We start from the raw sequence: 18,310 nt of genomic DNA on the forward strand, positions 1-18,310 counted from the left end.
ATCAATGGACCTATTTTGGTTGCGTATAAACTGCTGTTCATTCCCCTAATGCTTCTACGCTTCTTGATGTGGTTACTAATAAAGCTTGGCAACTATCATGGCTGACAAAACTGATCAAGTGAAGCAGAGAACAATGGTAAAGTGTAACTGAAAATGATAATATAACTGTAAATCTTAACAGACTTTGTGATCAAAAATTATTACTTTGAGTACTGAGAGAAATACAGAATTTCTGAGAATTCTTTCAGATAGTCTTTCCTTGGCCAGCACATGGCATCTAGGAACATCTAGGAGCAGGTGTCAGTGACCCAACAAGGTTTACAACACAAAGAAGTTGTAATCTCTTTACAATTTGTGTATCCCATGGGTTGATGATCACAAATGGTGATGAGATAACCATAATGCCTTCTTTACGGTGAGCAAATCTTCTGCACTAATAGTGCAATCATGTAATAACTAGATGACTTCTTCCCAGAGGCAGTCCGGTACTGAATTGGGAGTTATTTTGGAGGGCTTTACTGAAGTTCATTTTCAGTTTTGAAGAGGCGTTCAGCTTCATTCAGAAGTTCTGTTGCTGAAGCTACTTCTGATCAACTAATATCTAGTCAGAGTGCAAAAATTGCTTTCCTGACACAGCATTTCAAACACACAAACCTCTTGCATAGCTGCACTGGCTCAACTTTTTTTTATTACATTGAACATAAGATACTTCTATTTGCCTTCATGACTCCCTCCAAATTCTCTTCATTTTAAGGTCATCAATAAACTGATCCCCATCCCAATAATTTATTATATTCCACATTGCCTATTTGTTATATTGCATGACTCTGTAAATGTACAGTTTAAGGAAGCCAGAAATATGAGACTAAGTATTTTCCAAAAATTTATAAAAGAAGTTGTAGTAAATAACTGATGTGAATTATTAATTGCAAAAGTTTATGAACATTATATGAAATAGCCCAGAAGCCACATTTCCCAAGTGAAAAAGAAAAGCCTAACTCACTCAGACTTGCTTAAAGAAAGGATTAAAATTGTCCCTCTATTTATTGGAAGAAAGGAGAAATTGCTAGTAATAAATATTAATCATAACTGAGAATTTTTGAAGCAACCACAAATTAAAGAATAATATGATTCTTTCTGAAGTTTATTAATGAAAAAATGGTAAGTTATGTGAGTCCAATAGTACTGTAAAAAAAGGGAAACATTTCTATTTGTATGTATGTACAGCATATAGTGTAGAATATGTCAATGTCAAATATGTACTCTCCAGTTGTAACTGACGAATATGTTAGAGAACAGCTGTGGAAGAAGATATTTTCAAATCAGCAATCTGGTCATCCCATACCCATGAGTTTTAAAAGAGCTGGCAAAGGAACTCAAAGAACATTAATGCTGAAATTTAGTCAGTCTCGGAGCACTAAAGAAATTCCATTAGACATTTTTAAAAGTTACCATTGTATTTTAATAGGTAAGAGAAATAGTCTAGGCAATTACAGGCCTATCAGCCTCTTCCTGTTCAAATAATAAACAGCTGACATAGTATAAGCAAACCTAAGTGCTAATATAGTTCTGTGCTACAGTTCCTTTTAAGTGCTAATATAGTAGTAATCTAGTTAACGGCAATTCACATGCACAGATGGAAAACAGATCCTGTCTGACCAACCTGATAGGTTTTTTCAGTGAAGTTCGGTGATAAACATAATGATGCTTGACTTTTAGAAGTTTTTGACAGGGTTCAGCACAACGTTCGGGGTGAAAGCTGGAATGATAAAAAAGTAGTGTGGCACATACAACTGATGATAGAAAACTTAATAACCAGTCCTTGCAAATGTGGGGAACGTGTTGGGCAAAGTTATTTCTGCCCACTGGAAGCAGAGCTGGAACCATTTCATACCTCTATCATTGATGATTGCGTTTGCAGATGACAGGGAGTCTGTGGGAAAGGTGAGTGATGAAGAGGAAGGGTTGAGCTGCTCAGTGTAAGCAAATTTTCTTTTTCAGACAATCACATGTAATGTCACTCAGGTTAGCCCTCTTTGTGCAAAGGGAGTCACCAGTTGTGAAGAAATAGCTCATCCCAGTACAAGTCCTTATTGTGTGGCAGTGGGCTGCAGTGCTGATGTGATCCTTGGACTGTAAACAGAGTGATCTTAAGAGCTGAAAAATTATATTCCCTCTTCATTTGGCATGAATCTGACTGTTACTGCAATCCTGTGTTACTGTTTTCTCTGCAGCCTGAGGAAAATGTTTACAGTTTGGAGGGGATTCAGGGAACAGTCATGACAGATACAAAAGGCCAAGTAAACATACCTTGGAAAGAGAGAGGGAATGAAAGAGCTCTGTCTGTTTAGCTCAACAAGGAGCAGATAGGAGGATGCCTTTGGTCCCAGTCTACAGCTGACTGCAGGGGAAAAATAGGTCAGAATAGAGGGTTCTTCATTCTGGATGTAAATGCATAACAAGATCCAGTGTCGAGAAGCTGAGGACACACACACTCTGTGGTAGTTAAACACTTTAATTGTTTACCGGAATCTGTGGTGAAGTCATCTGGAAATATCTCAGTTAAGATCACATGTTCTTTAAAGTGTTTTTCATTACAGGCAGGAACCAACACAGTGAAGTCCTGTGGCCCATATCTGAATGTTGATGTCTGCATCAGACCCTACCCACAACATTCTCCCTTCCAGTCCAGCATATTTATTTCACTGTCCGGCAGGAGATGAAAACCCACCATTTTGGTACCTTCTCCTGCACACAGAGACCCTCTTAGAGCCAGTAGCTGTTATATTTGGATGGGATAAGCAATTAGTTCTAGAGTCATCTCTCCTATGCCATCTGCTCATGGCTCAGCACTTAAGACTGCGCCTGCACCTGCACTGGAGTGTAAATCAGATAGGCTTGTGCAATACAGACAGGAAAGCAGGTTAAGTGATCACGGTGGTATCTTCTCTCTACATAATCTTTGAGTCTAGTTAAACAAGACTGCGTGACTTGACTTAGTATCATTCTTCAGCAGGACTGTGGATGGCATACTAAGGTTTAGTTAGGAGCACTAGAAGCAGGCTTATTTAGACAGCCTAAGAGCAAAACAACATTACACACAACAAAACACTTACTTCATATTTATTGGAGTGCACTCTGAGTGCACCAGTGGGCCTTAGATGCCCTTACAAGACTTAGTGCCCCAACAACTTTTTTCCTGATAACTTTTCCTTAACCATAGCTTGGGAGATGATTTAGATTCAGCAGGGAAAAAACTATGTTTAAATCTCCTTCACCTTTATCTTTATACTTCTGTTGTATTTTTCTTTATTTACTAGTTCCAGAAAGTGTTTTATGAGAGTTTATTTTCCTCTCTCAGTGTCTGTATCTGGTTATCACCACATATAATCTTTGTATAGCACAAGCATAATAGTGTTTTGGGCAGTTACATTAAGGGCTTACTGCTAGTTATCTAGTCCCATCAAATATGAATTTCAGCTAAACACTTAGCTGTTGGAATAAAAGAAGATTCTTTTGTAACTTCTGTTTTCTGAATATTGTGTTCATAGTATTATAAAAGCCTGTATTCTCCTCAGCTATTTGTCTGTACTGTTGTAAAGCCCAGCTGTTCAAAAGACAGCTGGACAATAACATAGTGTTGCTTCTCTAAATCACTCAGATACAGGCACAAAGGATGGCAAACACACCACATTACTTTAGTAAATGATTTAATCTCAGAAAGGTGGGAAAGGATCTCTTGAAAAGTTCTGTTCATTGGCCCAAACTGCAAAAAGCATTCAGACTGAAAATCAAAAAGGAAGATTACACTGAATTCTGCTCAATTTGGGTAGGGAAGATTAGATGTAGGTAGAAAATTGGATTAGATTCCCAGTCCAGCCTAATTTCCAAGTTAAACACAGCAGTCAAATATTGTGATAATGCTGCCTGATCCCAAGGGCACCTGCACATTTTACACAAATGGTTCTTCAGAGCTAGAGCTTCATTTCAGGGCATCGTCACTGCTACTTCTACTGAGGGAAATCTTTTAGTCCTGTGGTTGGGACATTGTGTTGTGGGGTGGGACAACAGGTTGGTGCCCTCTTTGGAAATGTCAGAAAATGAAGTCAGGTTTTCCGCTTTCTGGCCAGAAGACTGCTGCTGCTGCTGTCACCTGAGAAGAGGCATTGGTCCCTCCTGAGTGCTTTCAGAAAGCAGTTTGGAGAAAACCCAGGGAAGTCGGTGAGTGTCTCCTGGCAGCACAGAACCATGTGCCATGGGGCAGGAGACAGGCAGGACTTCAGACCCACCTCTGTCCTCAGCTTCTTCCAGTAACTACCCGAACTCTCTCAGGTTGCTAACTGCTGTAAAAGCTGTTCTGAGACACCTAACTTGCCCTGCAATCGCACTGACTGCCTAGCTGCCTAACTCCACATGGAGGTTTTCATTTCAAGAGTCTAGACACATAAAAAGTAGGAACCTACTTCGGCAAATGCTGAGCTTTGTAGCCTCAGTCTCCCTCTATACCCCATTGAAAACATTGTAGCAGAAATTGTGCTTGCTTGATATATTAGCAGGTAGTTTTTGTACTGTTCAGGTGAATAAAGTGAAGCCTATAATGTGGATAACACTTGTTAATATTCTGTGAAGGAATGCCATGCTGACCATGGCCCTGAATTGAATGGCCATGACATTTCCTCAAATATAAGGAAGGGCTTGAAATCCTTAGAGCTCTTGTAGAACACAAACCAGCAAACCTAATTCATTACATGGAAAAAAATTCCGGCCTGCCCTTTCCCCACTGATATTTTGCTGGGTAGATCCTTTGCTCCAATTTTGCTTTTTCTTCCAGCAGTTTTCTGAGGCTTCCTAAGTTCCCCAAGCTCCATATGCTTTCATTTTATGGACAAAACATGGGTGTCCATACAATGTCTCACCTACTAATCGTGTCGCTTTGTTCTCGTGTTGCTATAAGATTGCCACACCATCATACAAATATGTAACAAAATATGTTTTGTGTGATTTTTTTCTACACTGTGGGATACTCAGTGCAAGCAATTTCCTCACCCTAACCTTTCTGTGATATATGGATGTCCTTCAAGAAGGCCAAGGATTAGATAATGACCAGCTTCATCAACGCGCCCTTTGTAGACTACTGTCTACATCCTGGGATTAGGTTTTATGTCCTATGATGACTAATGCTTCACAAATACACAAATTTATACACTAATTCTTTGCTGTTGCTGAAACACCGAACCATGTGCTGTTTGACAGACCCTTGAGCACAGACATGGTGCAGCACTGTCTCTCGGTAACAATGCCATTAATGCACGTGGCGATGTCCCCACTGCACAACCAGGGAGTTAATTTTTCACTGAAAACTACAAATCTCTTTATTTGGATCAGGCTTGGATTAATTTGTCAAACCAGACTTACAGCGCTGGCTATTATCCTTTCCAGGGGATGGTGATTAGATCGGTACATAGGTTGGGGGTCTAATCACTGTCTTATACAGTAATAATAAATATTATAACCTCCTTTGCTTTATGTTTTTCTAGCTGTGCAATCTGTCAACCAGTTTATCTTCTTCACTAATTAGGCTGGGGGATTTGGGGGAATTATACTGTAACTCCTAAATCTCCTTCCTGATTAGCTCCGTGTTTACCTTCATCATTTGATTTGATAGTTTTTACTACTATTTTAATACAGGAGAATACAATTATTAATACCCGTGGTGGGGGCATTGGTACCTTGACTGTAACAATAGTGTCAACTGCTACCCCCCTGCTGTGCTATCCCAATGCTGAAAATGGCTTTAAATGTCACTTGCATTACATTTTGGAAAAGTGTAAAGAAACAGATTTTTGTGGTAGATGTGGGGACTTATCCCCTGTTGAAGCACTAGCAATGGGGACTGAAAGGCTTCTTTACTCTGCCAGGAGAGAAGTTTTCAGATGGAGTGGAGGCAGTGCTCGCTGGACTGCATTGTCCCTGAAGTCAATGAGATCTGTCATTTGGATGACCATCAGTTGGTCACCATTGGATTTTGCCCTTTAATGGGAAGTAGAGGAAAAGTTTCCTGAGCAAAACTTTTGCCCTCTTTCTTTGGGAACCGAGAACTGTAAGCGAGGGACCACATAAATACTCACTCTCTGAGGGACTTTAGAAGGTAGAAAAAGCACTCTGAAAAATGATTTGTAAGTTTTAATTCTAAGGTTACGAAAGAAAGTGGGGCAGAATACACATAAAAAAACTTGGAAGAAAATATTTTCTATTTTGCTGATAATAGCTGAGGGCAGTGTTTACATGAGGTAAGGAAAAGGTGCTCTGGAAAATGGACATCATAAAAATGCCCCTTAACTTAGGAGTTCATGTTGAAAGAATCAATAACTTTCTCCAATCAAATAACTCCACTTTTTTTTTTTAAATTTTTTATTAAAAAAAGAACAACAACCCCAAACAGGAAATGAAATGCAAACCCACAGAATCTGCATAGGAAAAAAATTAAAAATTCAAAGGAAGCAAAAAAGAAATTTCCTACAGAAACAGTGCCTTGGCTGCAGGGGACATTTAGAAACTCTTCTGTTTTCTCTTTTTCTGGTTAAATTAGTATCTTGATATGCTGTATTGTTTTTGCGTGGTCAACAGCTATGGGAAAACATATTTCAACTATATTGTAGCCAACTAAAAGCTGCTATTGAAAGCTTCATTTTTATATTTCCTGATTTTTTTTTTTTTAATTTGAACTGTGGAAACATAGCATAATATTACTACAGCTGCTTGGATATAATAAAGATCTGAGATGACACAGAATCACATGAGTTGTGGCAAAGCCCTGTAAGTGATGCTGGTCTAGTTTACAGACAAAGTAAATGTGAAGAAGTGGGGGAGCACAGGATCATAAAATCCTAGTTTGGGGATCTTAGTTTAATTGTGAGTTTAAAAGTACCACTGGGGCCAGGGCCGCCAGGCAAATGAAGGGTTTGCTCTCTCCTGAAGGATGCTCACCTCTGACAGTTCCAGCAGCAAGAAATTATGGTTGGTGGGAGCAGGGTGTGGGAGATGAGGGGGCACGGGGCTCGCTGTTAGAGCCAGTGTCAGTATATGCAGGACACTCTGTCCTGTTGTACTCAGAGGACAGAGAAAAGAGGAAATTGAAGGTAATGTCTCGACAAGGATGTGTTGAGTCCATTGGATACTCCAGTAGATTTTAGAGAATTTCTTTCTCGGGTCCAAATTCTAATGGATTTGTAGTAACTTCAGTCAGGGCAGCTTAAAAGTTGATCAACAAGATGAGCTTGGGAGCAGGCTAATCCTGGAAAGGAAAGAGGAGAAAAAAGTTCCCCAAACCAGCTTGTGTGTATCCTGCCCAGCTCGCTGCCTGCGGCAGGGGCTGAAAGGGAGACAGGGAGCCGGAGACAGTGCCTTCCAGCAGGGGAGCAAAAAAAACCACTTCTGGGACCAGACAGGAACAATAGGACTGTGAGCACAGGGAAGGCACCGGAGGGGCCAAGTCAAAAGGAGCTGAACGGTCAAAACTCTCCGTCTTACTGCCTTGACAACAGCCAGTCAAATCTAAGGGATTCCAATTAAAAGAAAAAGAAAGAAAGGAAAAAAGGAGGGATATTGAACCACCTAATTCTCAGTGTCCATGATAATGAGGTTTTGGATAAACAAACAGTTTTTGGAACTTAAGCTTCTTAGAGCATTAGGGAGAAGAAATCCTCAGATGTCACTGTAATGTGTCTGCTTATTTTTTTTAACACAATATGTCATGGAAGTGCAGCTGATGGCCACTCTTGAGTGTAGTTCAATAGACTAGCACACTGAGACGGCCATATGTGGGGAAATAAACATCTTAGTAAACTCCTTGGCATGTGACCAGTATTGAGTATAAATCTACAGAACAAGAAAAAGCAGCCCTTTGTGCCACAAGATTATTTTTAACTTAGCTTTCAAGTAGCTATCAGAGATTACCTCTCATCTTTCACAGCATGAATTTCATGTCTGTATTGTTAGGATATACAGAACAATATGGAAAGCATGAAGAAAGAAAGGAGGAATTAAAGTACCTAAATCAGCTGAGTCATGGCTGAAATACAAAAAGGATTTCTGAAGGGTTGAGATTGAAACAGTAATGAAAAAAATCCCTCATCTATAGCTATGGGGTTACTTACTACAGTGTTTTTGATGGGAATTATGACAGGGTTCCTGGGGATTCTCTTGCTTCAATTAATTAAACTCACACCGAGAGGACTACTTGAGCCCTGCAATGATTACTTCTTTTTTTCATGGGAAAGTAGGAAAAGCGATTTGAAAAGAATTTGGTGAGCCTTTCTTTCATTTTCTGATGGTGAAGGCTTTGAGTGGAAAGCAGAGCTCAAACCATAGACCTGAGTCTGGGAGCAGAGCATGAGGTGAGATGTGACAGGCACGGACGGGAAGGCAGTATTGCAAGAAAGAATGGACAAAATCTCTCAAATATCATCACCCCTCATATCAATTTGTTCTCCTTTCTTATTTCTTTTCTGCATTCCTACTGCATTTTGCCTTTTGCCTCTCACCCTTAATTTGCTTTTGTTTCTGAGCTGCGATATGCTTTTTCAAGAGAAATAGCAAATTGTTTTGTTTTGTTTTGTTTTCTTATTTATTTTATTTTTAAGTGAGGCAAGAGGGTAAGTCTTTCTCTCCAGGGAAAGATGAATCACACTAGCTCCTGTAAGCACTAGGCAGAGTGCTAACTAACTCATTGGAGCCGTATGGTCTTTCAAAACAATCTGCTATTCTCCAAGGAATCAGTTTAACTCCTATAGGAGACACCATTCCCCAGATTTCTCAGAAGAAAACCAGGTTATTCGAAACAATCTTCCTCTTTGAAACAAGTCACTCAGCACTCCGATATTCTTTTCTCTCTTTGAAGTTGGACATACGGTAGTGCATGTGGTAAGTATGAAAACACCACTGGGTGATAAGAAACATACAATTAAGCCCATAAGTGATAATGAACAGATGCTTCCCTCCCACAAATGCTTTCTCGTATCAAATGAAATCTGGCTGCAAGATTTTATCAATTCTAGGAGTTTACTCAACTTTAGAGAAAAATGTGGCCTACCTTGATAATATCCCACACGGTTATCTCTTGCCCCAGGGCTTTTACCTTTGTGGGTACGTTCTTGTTGTTTCTGTTAAACTGATTGTTCTGATCTTGGCAAAATTAAAAAAAAAAAAAAAAAAGGCATGTGACTCCTTGTGGGTTTACAATAAACAAAGCCAGTGCATACGTGCTATCTGATGGTGGATCTTTGTCTACACTTCTACTAACTACTGAGATATTTTTCCTCTAATGGGAGTGAGCAAAGATAAAACTAACCAGTTTGTATCAGTAACATAGCAAGGACATGCTGGTGAAATTAGTTTGTCATCATATTTGATCCAGGGCTGGCCAGGATAGGATGGTTTCCAGCAATGATCTGTCTTTAACACGTTGAAACTTCACTTTGCCCTCTGGTATTACCATGCTGGTATTTATTATTACACCTCAGGAGTGCCTGGGCAGAGAATGGGACCTTTTACACTGGGACCTGTGCAGGTCTCCAGCAGGCTGGATAGCTGTGAGCCCTTGCAGCTGTGGGGCGGTTGGTGTGGCCCGGAGGGCAGCACAGCACTGGGGCTAGCCCAGTGCCTGCACCCACCTCCGCTCCAGCTCTGCCACTGCTCTGCTGTACAGCCACCAGTCAACCATTATCTTCTCTGTGTACCTGATTCTTCCTTCCTTTTTACATGTCCCGATGTTTTAGGTGGGAACCTCTGTAGGAGAAGGATGCGTTTTATCATGTGTCTGTCGAGTGCCAATCTTGGCATTCCTGTGATATGAATAATAATTCCAATAATAAGGCAAAGCCTGACCATCTGGCTGCTATTATGATAATGTCTTGCTCCGTGACAGTAGGTCACTCTGTGCAGCTGCTTCTCTGGCTTATTCTGTATTGGAAAAGACTACTCTTCGGCTTTGGGCTAAGTCTCCATGGCTTGAACATAGAAAAGGCCTGTGGTAGTGCCACCTGCCCTAGGTACGGAGGCTGAAAAGAAATGCACCATCAGGAGAGTATCACTCAGGGTTGTATGCTTTGATACTCAGCTGCAAGCAACAATTAAGCCACTGGTTTCACTCCCAGAGTGAGCGATGGTCACTGCTCCTGAGCGATCGTCTTCTCAGATCACCCCATCCATGCCTGTCTGGTGTCCAGATAACATGTTCCATCCCCCAGGAGTGAACTTTCCTGCTTTTATTCAAACATCTATGGGTAATGACAAGATTATGACTTAGTAACAAACCTCTTCACCTCCCAGTCAGCTCCAGCTCCTGCAACGTGAGCCAGCACAGCAGAGCGCTGGAGTGTCATCCTTGCCCACCTCACTCCATTTGCTGCTTGCAGAATTGCTGTGTTCCTGGTTGGCATACAACAGACTCTTCAGTGCTTTGGGATCGAGATACCACTATAGTTGTGAGTCACAAAATGAAACAAAACATAAATTAGAAATTACTTATGAGCCGCATAATTTACGTTGATCAGAATTTTCAAATGTGGCCTTTTTCAAATTATAAGATGAAACGTGGCTCCTGTGATGATAATTCACATGGCTGAATATAGTGCTACTGATAATAATACTCAGCAGTGGGAAACTGTTGAATGCTTAGCCTCACTGTTTATCTATTATATTCTCCCATTAGCTGTTTTATTTTATTCCATCTAGAGTTTGCTTTAGTTTGTGCAGTATGTTTGGCACCAGCTACATTAAAAAAGTGCTATTGCATTTACAAAATTATTTTTACTGTCTCAGAGAGCTAGCTTGCAAATACAAAACTGAAATTAAAACTCCTTTCCCCTCATATGTACATATAACTCCAGAATAGACAGGGACCTGAGCATAACTGGATGAGCAAGAAAAATTTCAGTAGTCTTTCCTGCATGGTATGCAAAGACCAGCACTGCTGTATGGCCAATGCCTTGCTTACGGTGCTGGCCAATGTGTCTGCAGGGCCACTAGGTCCCGATGATTCCCTGTGAGAGGCACAGAAAAGGTGCAAGGGATGGATGTGTCTCTTTAGCTATGCTGTAGCTGACCCCAGTGTAGCAATTCAGCCCCCAGACCAAGCAGGTTAGGGTGGTCCAGCCCCCCCGCCCACGGCCAGCCTCCCCTCAGGCAGGCTGGCTGCATCCGTACCGCACAGCCCTCATCTCGGGCTCCTGGGCGCTCCCACAGTACCCTGGAGCTGCAATGTGCAGATCAGTTTGGAGCTGCAATGCACAGATCAGTTTGCATGAAAGGTTTTTTTTTTTCCCTCAAAACCCATGATAAAGATTTTGTAGCCCCCTGGAGCATACGGCAGGAAAGGGAGACTCTGTGTGGGTGTTTGAGTGGGGTCTTTTGTGGTGATGGGCATGCAGGGATAGTACTGGAGTACCGTGTAGGGCTGGTGCCATCTTGTCCGTCGTCAAGGACAAAACTAAGGTGTTTCCATAGGGAAATGGGTTTAAAAACACACACAGGCCTGCAGTGAAGAGGAACTTCACTCCACGTAGTGAAGCCCAGGAGTGAGCTATCACTTAAGCAACAGAGATACCAGGGCCCAAGAGTGAATTGGTGAACTAAGTTATTTGGCAGTGCTGATATACCTTTTAAATCCCAAAGATGTGCTGAAGGGGTATACAGTTTATTTACCTGTGGTTTTTTTACCACTAATCAGGCCAAACTTGCTCATATCCAGAAGTCATCTCAGGCTGTAATTTTTTAAATCCCCACAGACACCTTGCTGCAGCAGTGTCCTTGGGAGAAAGGCGGGTTCTCTGCATGGCCCAAAGCAGGTGGAGCATTCACATGTCATATTGGAAATTGGATGCTTAATTCCTTTGGGAGCACTTCCTTTGTGTGAGGCAAATTAAATCTCTGGCTTGTCTGAGGACAAGGAAAGAAGACTGTTTTGAGGACAAAGGGGAATTTCAACCCTCTCTTGAAACACAGCTTAATTCATTTTAAGTGTTTGCTTCTGTGCCTTTACCTATTTTATCTATTTTCTCTTTTGATAAGAAACATAGCATGGAATTAAGGCATTCTTTCAACACCATTCTGTGTTTGGCTTCACTCATATATTTCTACAGCCTAAATTGTTTTTCTACTTTTTAATTCAGTTGTATTCAAAACAATGGCGAAAGTCCCTTTAGTCTTAATGATAGAAGACCAGGTCTTACTGGAGGAACATCTTCTTCATAGAATCATAGAATGGTTTGGTTGGAAGTGACCTTAAAGATCATCTAGTTCCAACCCCCCTACCACGGGCACGGACACCTTCCACTAGACCAGGTTGCTCAAAATCCCATCCAACCTGTCCTTGAACAATTCCAGGGATGGGGCATCTCTTCTCCAGGCTGGACAACCCCAGCTCTCTCAGCCTGTCCTCATAGGAGAGGTGCTCCAGCTCTCTGCACATTTTCATGGCCCTCCTCCAGACTTGCTCCAACAGGTCAGTGTCCTTTTTATGTTGGGGGCCCCAGAGCTGAACTCAGCACTCCAGGTGGGGTCTCACAAGAGCAGAGTAGAGGGGGAGAATCACCTCCCTCAACCTGCTGGTCACGCTTCTTTTGATGCAGCCCAGGATACGGTTGGCTTTCTGGGCTGCAAGCACACATTGCCAGCTCATGTTGACCTTCTCGTCAACCAAGGCTTCTGAGGCTTTTTGACTTCCATGTGTCTCTGAAGAGGAAATTTTCTGATTCATTTTGGGAAAGGCATGCAAATCTTGAGATAAATTCTTCTCCCAAACAAGATATAAAGAACCATTTGGAAAGTGACCAAAGCAGGCAAATCAATTACAACAAATTATTCATATGATGAATTCCATTTTTTTCTGTTTGCAAATATGCACCATGAGTCTGATGTTTAGAGAGACAAACTAGCTGTTTCTTGATATGCAGCTTATTTATGAATTGTTCATTGTAATTCCAGTCATAGCTCTTTTGAGGGCACACAGGTCATGCATTGGGTCCATTTTCCCTGACTGTATGCACATTATTCTTTCAGAATCTGGTACAAATATTCATTATGACAATATCATAGGCATGATTATTTGCTGCTATTATGAGAGTTCCTTTTCTTAGAGCATGGGGGGAAGGTATGCTCACCCAAAGCAATGTGCTGAAAAACTTCCATACAATTGGAATACAATTCCATACAATCCCAGCTGTGGAGATGGTTCTTGCTCCATCTCAGACATTTTGCATGTCATACAACGGTCAGTTTTTCAGGTGTGATTGAAATAGCTGGCAATGGCTGATGACCCAGCTTCAGTTGACTTCAAAGCACAGAGAGAGGAGTGGAGGTAAGAGCAGAAAAATGCTGGGGGAGATGGATAAATGAAAAGGTAGTTTGGTACCTTTGCCTGCCCACCTACTGCTATGTTGGTGTGTTGATGCAGCGCTGCTGGGTGTGGAAATCCCCTCAAAGGCAATTATTAGACTCCTTACCAGCCTGCGAGAGGTATCTCCCATAGTGCAGATGTTTGCTGTGCTCATGGGACTGGTCTCTGGGAGGGCAGGGAGCAGGGCAAAGGCATTTTGGTGGAGCGGAGGCGCTGAGGAAAGGACAGGCTCTGACAAACAAGGAAATAAAGTGCATCCTTTGCTGCTGTCAAATGGAAAGCTGAAGGTGTCATCAATTACAAAAGCAGTTCACTAACTTCTGACCCGGGCAAATGGATCCACATCTCACAGTCCGGTGAGGAGCATCAGAAGGGACATTTACCCACTTCTGGTGTAACAACCACTCTGTAATGGAGATCTCTCATCCAGCCCTCGGTGTCTACAGATGCAAATGCCTGTGCCCCAGCTACAGCCCATGGCTGTAAGTGATGTGCTGATATCTGTTTGGATTATTTTGGGAGGAAAAAAAAAAAAAAAAACCAAAACATCACAAAACTCTCTTTTGCCTTCTTCCTATCCAAACTTTTCTCTAGATGCAGGAGGTGCATCACAAAAATAAGCCTTGGATCAGCAGTTATTTCTGACCCATGGATTATGTTTGCTTTTGTTTCATATCACAGGGCCTTGTGGCTGTCTTGGCCTGGTTTAGATTTTCCTGGTGTTGTTCATTGAAACGTTTTATTTTCCACCATTGCCTGCAGGCACTGACATGGATTAGCCTTGGCAGCACCACGCAGGGGGCTTACACACCCTGATGCTCACTAATTACAACCTCCTGAACATCCTAACAGCTATAATAATACAGTGATGTATATATGAAGTCACAGTCTGTCAATGTATTGCCCCTGTGGTGTAAATCCTGCAAGCAGTATACTCATGACTGGAAATCTCCTTATTGCATGGAGAGTTTTGTTCTTTAGAGTGGTTTCTATTTACATATGCTCCAGTTCTCTAAATGTCCAAGAGAATGCGATACTGCACAAACCTGCATCTTGAAGACATGTGGGGATGTTATTTCCTTTCTTTTCCCTTCATTTTCTTGCTTTTGACTCCCTTCTTTCTTCCCATAGCTACTTGCCAATGTTTTTTCTGGCAAAGTAGCTGAAGTACCCAATCAAGGAAAACACATATAAGGTTTATTTGTTTGTTTTAAATCTCTGTGTTAACAGTTAATGCATTTAACTTGCTGTCAGGGTGTAAATAAAGCCACCTAACTTCTGGTGTGTGAATTGCTGAGTTACTAGTGATGAGGTGCAGTGCAGGGAAAGACAGTAAATTTAGTCCTAAGTGAAACCTTTGAACTTTGTGCAGTGCAGCTGTAGGAGCTTTGGTCCCCTGCACTTCTTCAACCAGCTGATCAACTTCTAATAGGCAGAATTACTTCCTAGTGTAGTGCAGACATAGGTTTTTAGGCTCTCCAAGTACTGTAAAGAAGTTGACAAAGGAGAGAGGAGTTTTTTCCTACACAATATTGGCCTTGGAGGTGCTGATCCTTCTTCTCTGACTGCAGAGGGAGGCCGGCGCAATCAGGTTCCTAACAGTGTGCTTCCATTGGGTGCTAGAATTAGGTCCTAATGCTCTACACGACCGATGGGCTGGGTGCTGGACACCCCTGAGCACCTGGAGAGCTCTGCTGAAATAGGAGAAAATGGCAGATAGTGTGTTCTGGATCATCTGCGGTGACCATGTTAATGAAGACATCTGGCATTTCTCGTGTCCTGCTCCACTTGGTTCCAAACGAGCTCTTTGAATGATAAACACCTCACAGAATTGAAATTACTCATGCATGCCCTCTTAACATCCCCTCAGCATGGGCATACCAGAGCCACATTAATTTCATTGCTAGGGGGAATGCCCTACCTCCAGAAATGGGAGTGGATTTGCCTGTAATAGCAATTAGGGTTTCCAGTAGTGAACCCTCTCCAGTTTTCACACACTGAATGTATTCTCTAAAGGAATGACATCAAGACAAAAAAGGAAAATAAAAGGTCTGCATCATGATGTTTGACAGAACATATACACTACTTCTGCAGAGATTGAAATAATCATAACTAAGCTCATGGAAAGCTGCAAACATGAAAAGGTTGTATGAAAAGATGCATAAATCAAATTTATGAAGTAATTTTAATGCACTTTTTTGGATGTAAATTCTTTTAGAGGACTCATCAACCACATTCGGGTATGAATCTTATTTAATAGTAAGAATGATGATGATTAAAGTATTAGAGACTAGTGAAAACTTCTCCACTTCTGCAAAAAAAAAAAATGTTAAATCCAAGCCTCGAGGCAAAAATGTTAAAAATAGACATTTTTTGTATGAAACCATTTGCACAAATGAAACTAATAGGTTTTTATCTAAACCATCTGGTGGAGGAAAAGCATTGAAATGTAAAGTCACGTATTGAAGCCCCCAGAGACTTCTTTTGAGTGCTATATGTTAAAAAAAATTAAAAAAGGAAAACTCTGTATCTTTTCTTTCATTTATCTGAGGCCTTGCTCCCCAGAGTCCAAGCTTTAACCAGTTAGCTTTGCTTTGGCAACCAATACACTCCTGCTTGTCTTTGCATTGAAGTTGCACTCCCAATAATGCAAACTCAATTCATTTCAGGAAAGTGATCAGTGGGTTAGAGTTTATGATTTGCTTGGGAGGATTTTTGTCCCTTAAATAAACGTCTACAGGAAACTCAGATACAAATGATGTTCACTTTTGTTTTTTCTGTACATGTAAAATCAGACTGTGAAACCTCAGTTTAAAATAGCACACAATTTACTGTAGTACATGAGGTGTCCCTTTCCCAATTTGAGGCCAAAGAACCATGATCTGCTGGGCTTTCTTTCTGTCCCATGTGTAGGGGATTTTGTGTGAAACAGAATCACAGACTAGCCCAGATTGAAAGGGATCTCTGGAGTTCTGGTCTACCCTATCCCCACAGTCAAAGCCGGTGCAGCTTAGAGGGGCCTGTTCAGGGCTGTCCAGTCAAATTTTGAATATTTCCAAGGACAGAGGTCCCCCAGCCTCTCTGGGCTCCTGCGTCAGTGTTTTCAACCTCCCTCCTGGTGATTTTTTTTCCTAATACATAATCAGAATTTCCTCATTGCGACTTGCGTCTGTTGTCTCTTGTCCTTCACGTGCACTTCCAGAAAGATTTGGGCTCTGCCTCCTCTATAAAGACCCACTACGCAGTTACAGACTGCAGTGAGAGCTCCCCTCGGGTTCATCGCCTTGAGACCAACCAGATCCAGCACTCTCAGCCTCTCCACCTGTGCCCTGTGCTCCAGCCCCTGACTGTCGTGGTGGCCTCCACTGGATTCACTCCAGTACGTCAAGGTTTTCTGTGTACTGGGGTCACTTTTGGAAAGGCTCCCACCTCTAGGCTCAGGTTCCTTCCCAGTCTAAAGGTGACGACAGTATAAGAAGACAGGACAGCCTGTTTCTGGCTTTTGATCAAATTGTTCTCAGAAAATTCTCTCTTGAGGGTTTAGAAATACTCAGCCTTGAGAAATCTATCACCCATGTACCACAGAAGCACAACTTTCCTGCCAGGACCTCATTGTGCGACTGCTTCCAGTCTGTTTGCAGAGGGCAGCTTCTGCTGGGGACTCAGATGCAGGACAGTCCCATTCAGCTGTCACGACTCTCTCCTTGTGGGTCCTATGAGTCTCCTCGATGTGCAGATATATGTATACATGTGGTGCTTTGTTAAATCTGATGCAGAAAGTCTGACAGGTGAAGGACTTTGCTGGGTTCTAGGGAGAAATTCTGCAAAAAGAGAGAGAGAAATAAAGATGTTTGAGGGATATGAACAGTATAGTCAAAATTCCAGTTTCATACGAGCTTTGAAATTTTAATCCAAAATTCTAGCAACAGAGATTACTCAGACATCTCTCTCTTGTTATTTTAATCTTTTTAAAGTTAGTTTACAGTTAAGTTTGAAAATAGCACTCAGCTGTACATATATGACTTAAAAGTGGAAAACTGCTACAGACATGTAAAACCTGGAAACCTCTGCTATTTATTGTTTGTAAAATCTCATCTGAGTTAAATCTGTCCTCGTGGATCTGAACACTGCTTCACAGTTATTGAACTTTAGTCATGACTAAAGCAGAAGACTGTTTTTGAAAATTCTCAGATCTCAGCTACTTTTTCTCTAAATAACTCTGTGTCCCTGGGCACATCACTTACCTTCTTTCATATTCATCTCTTTAACAAAACCAAGTAACGCATGCTTGTATGCCAGAGGAGTGGAGAGGCTCAGCTCATTATTTCAGAACTCTGAGCAAAAGTAGGTATCTAAATGTGAAGGCTTACTCTACTAATTAGGGCATCAGATAGCCTTATTTGTTCAAGTGATGACATTCTTTTGAATGAACTTTGGAACTTCATGTTGCTATCTAAGCTGTGCTATATAGACAGCAGGAAAAATCTCTCTTGCATCTTCAGTATTTAACAATACAACTGCACTGATGACATAAACATGGATCTGGGTGTTTCATTGTGAAGAAAGTCAATATTACAAAAGCAACCTGCAGGCTTTGTGTCTGCAGAGGGCTTACATTGCCACAGTTGCTGTGCTAGCATGGTAAGGTGAATAGCCCCTCTGCCTCCCACCCCCAACCCATATTGGAAAGGCTTTAGACTTTTTTATTTCCACTGAAACTTAGCTCTTTGGGAGTGCCAAGGGCAGCATATATGCTGTGCATAGAGCTGGGAAGTTTTTGACTCCATGTATCAAAGTATGAGAAGCCTGAATATTCACTAGAGGTTTTCTTTTTATTTCTTTCTTTTACTTTTTTTTTTCTTTTTTTAACTGTGGAGCTGTGCAGATTGTAAGGCAAAACTTCTTAGAAGGCTG

This window comes from Harpia harpyja, chromosome 5 (assembly GCF_026419915.1).
Source record: "Harpia harpyja isolate bHarHar1 chromosome 5, bHarHar1 primary haplotype, whole genome shotgun sequence".
Taxonomy (NCBI): domain Eukaryota; kingdom Metazoa; phylum Chordata; class Aves; order Accipitriformes; family Accipitridae; genus Harpia; species Harpia harpyja.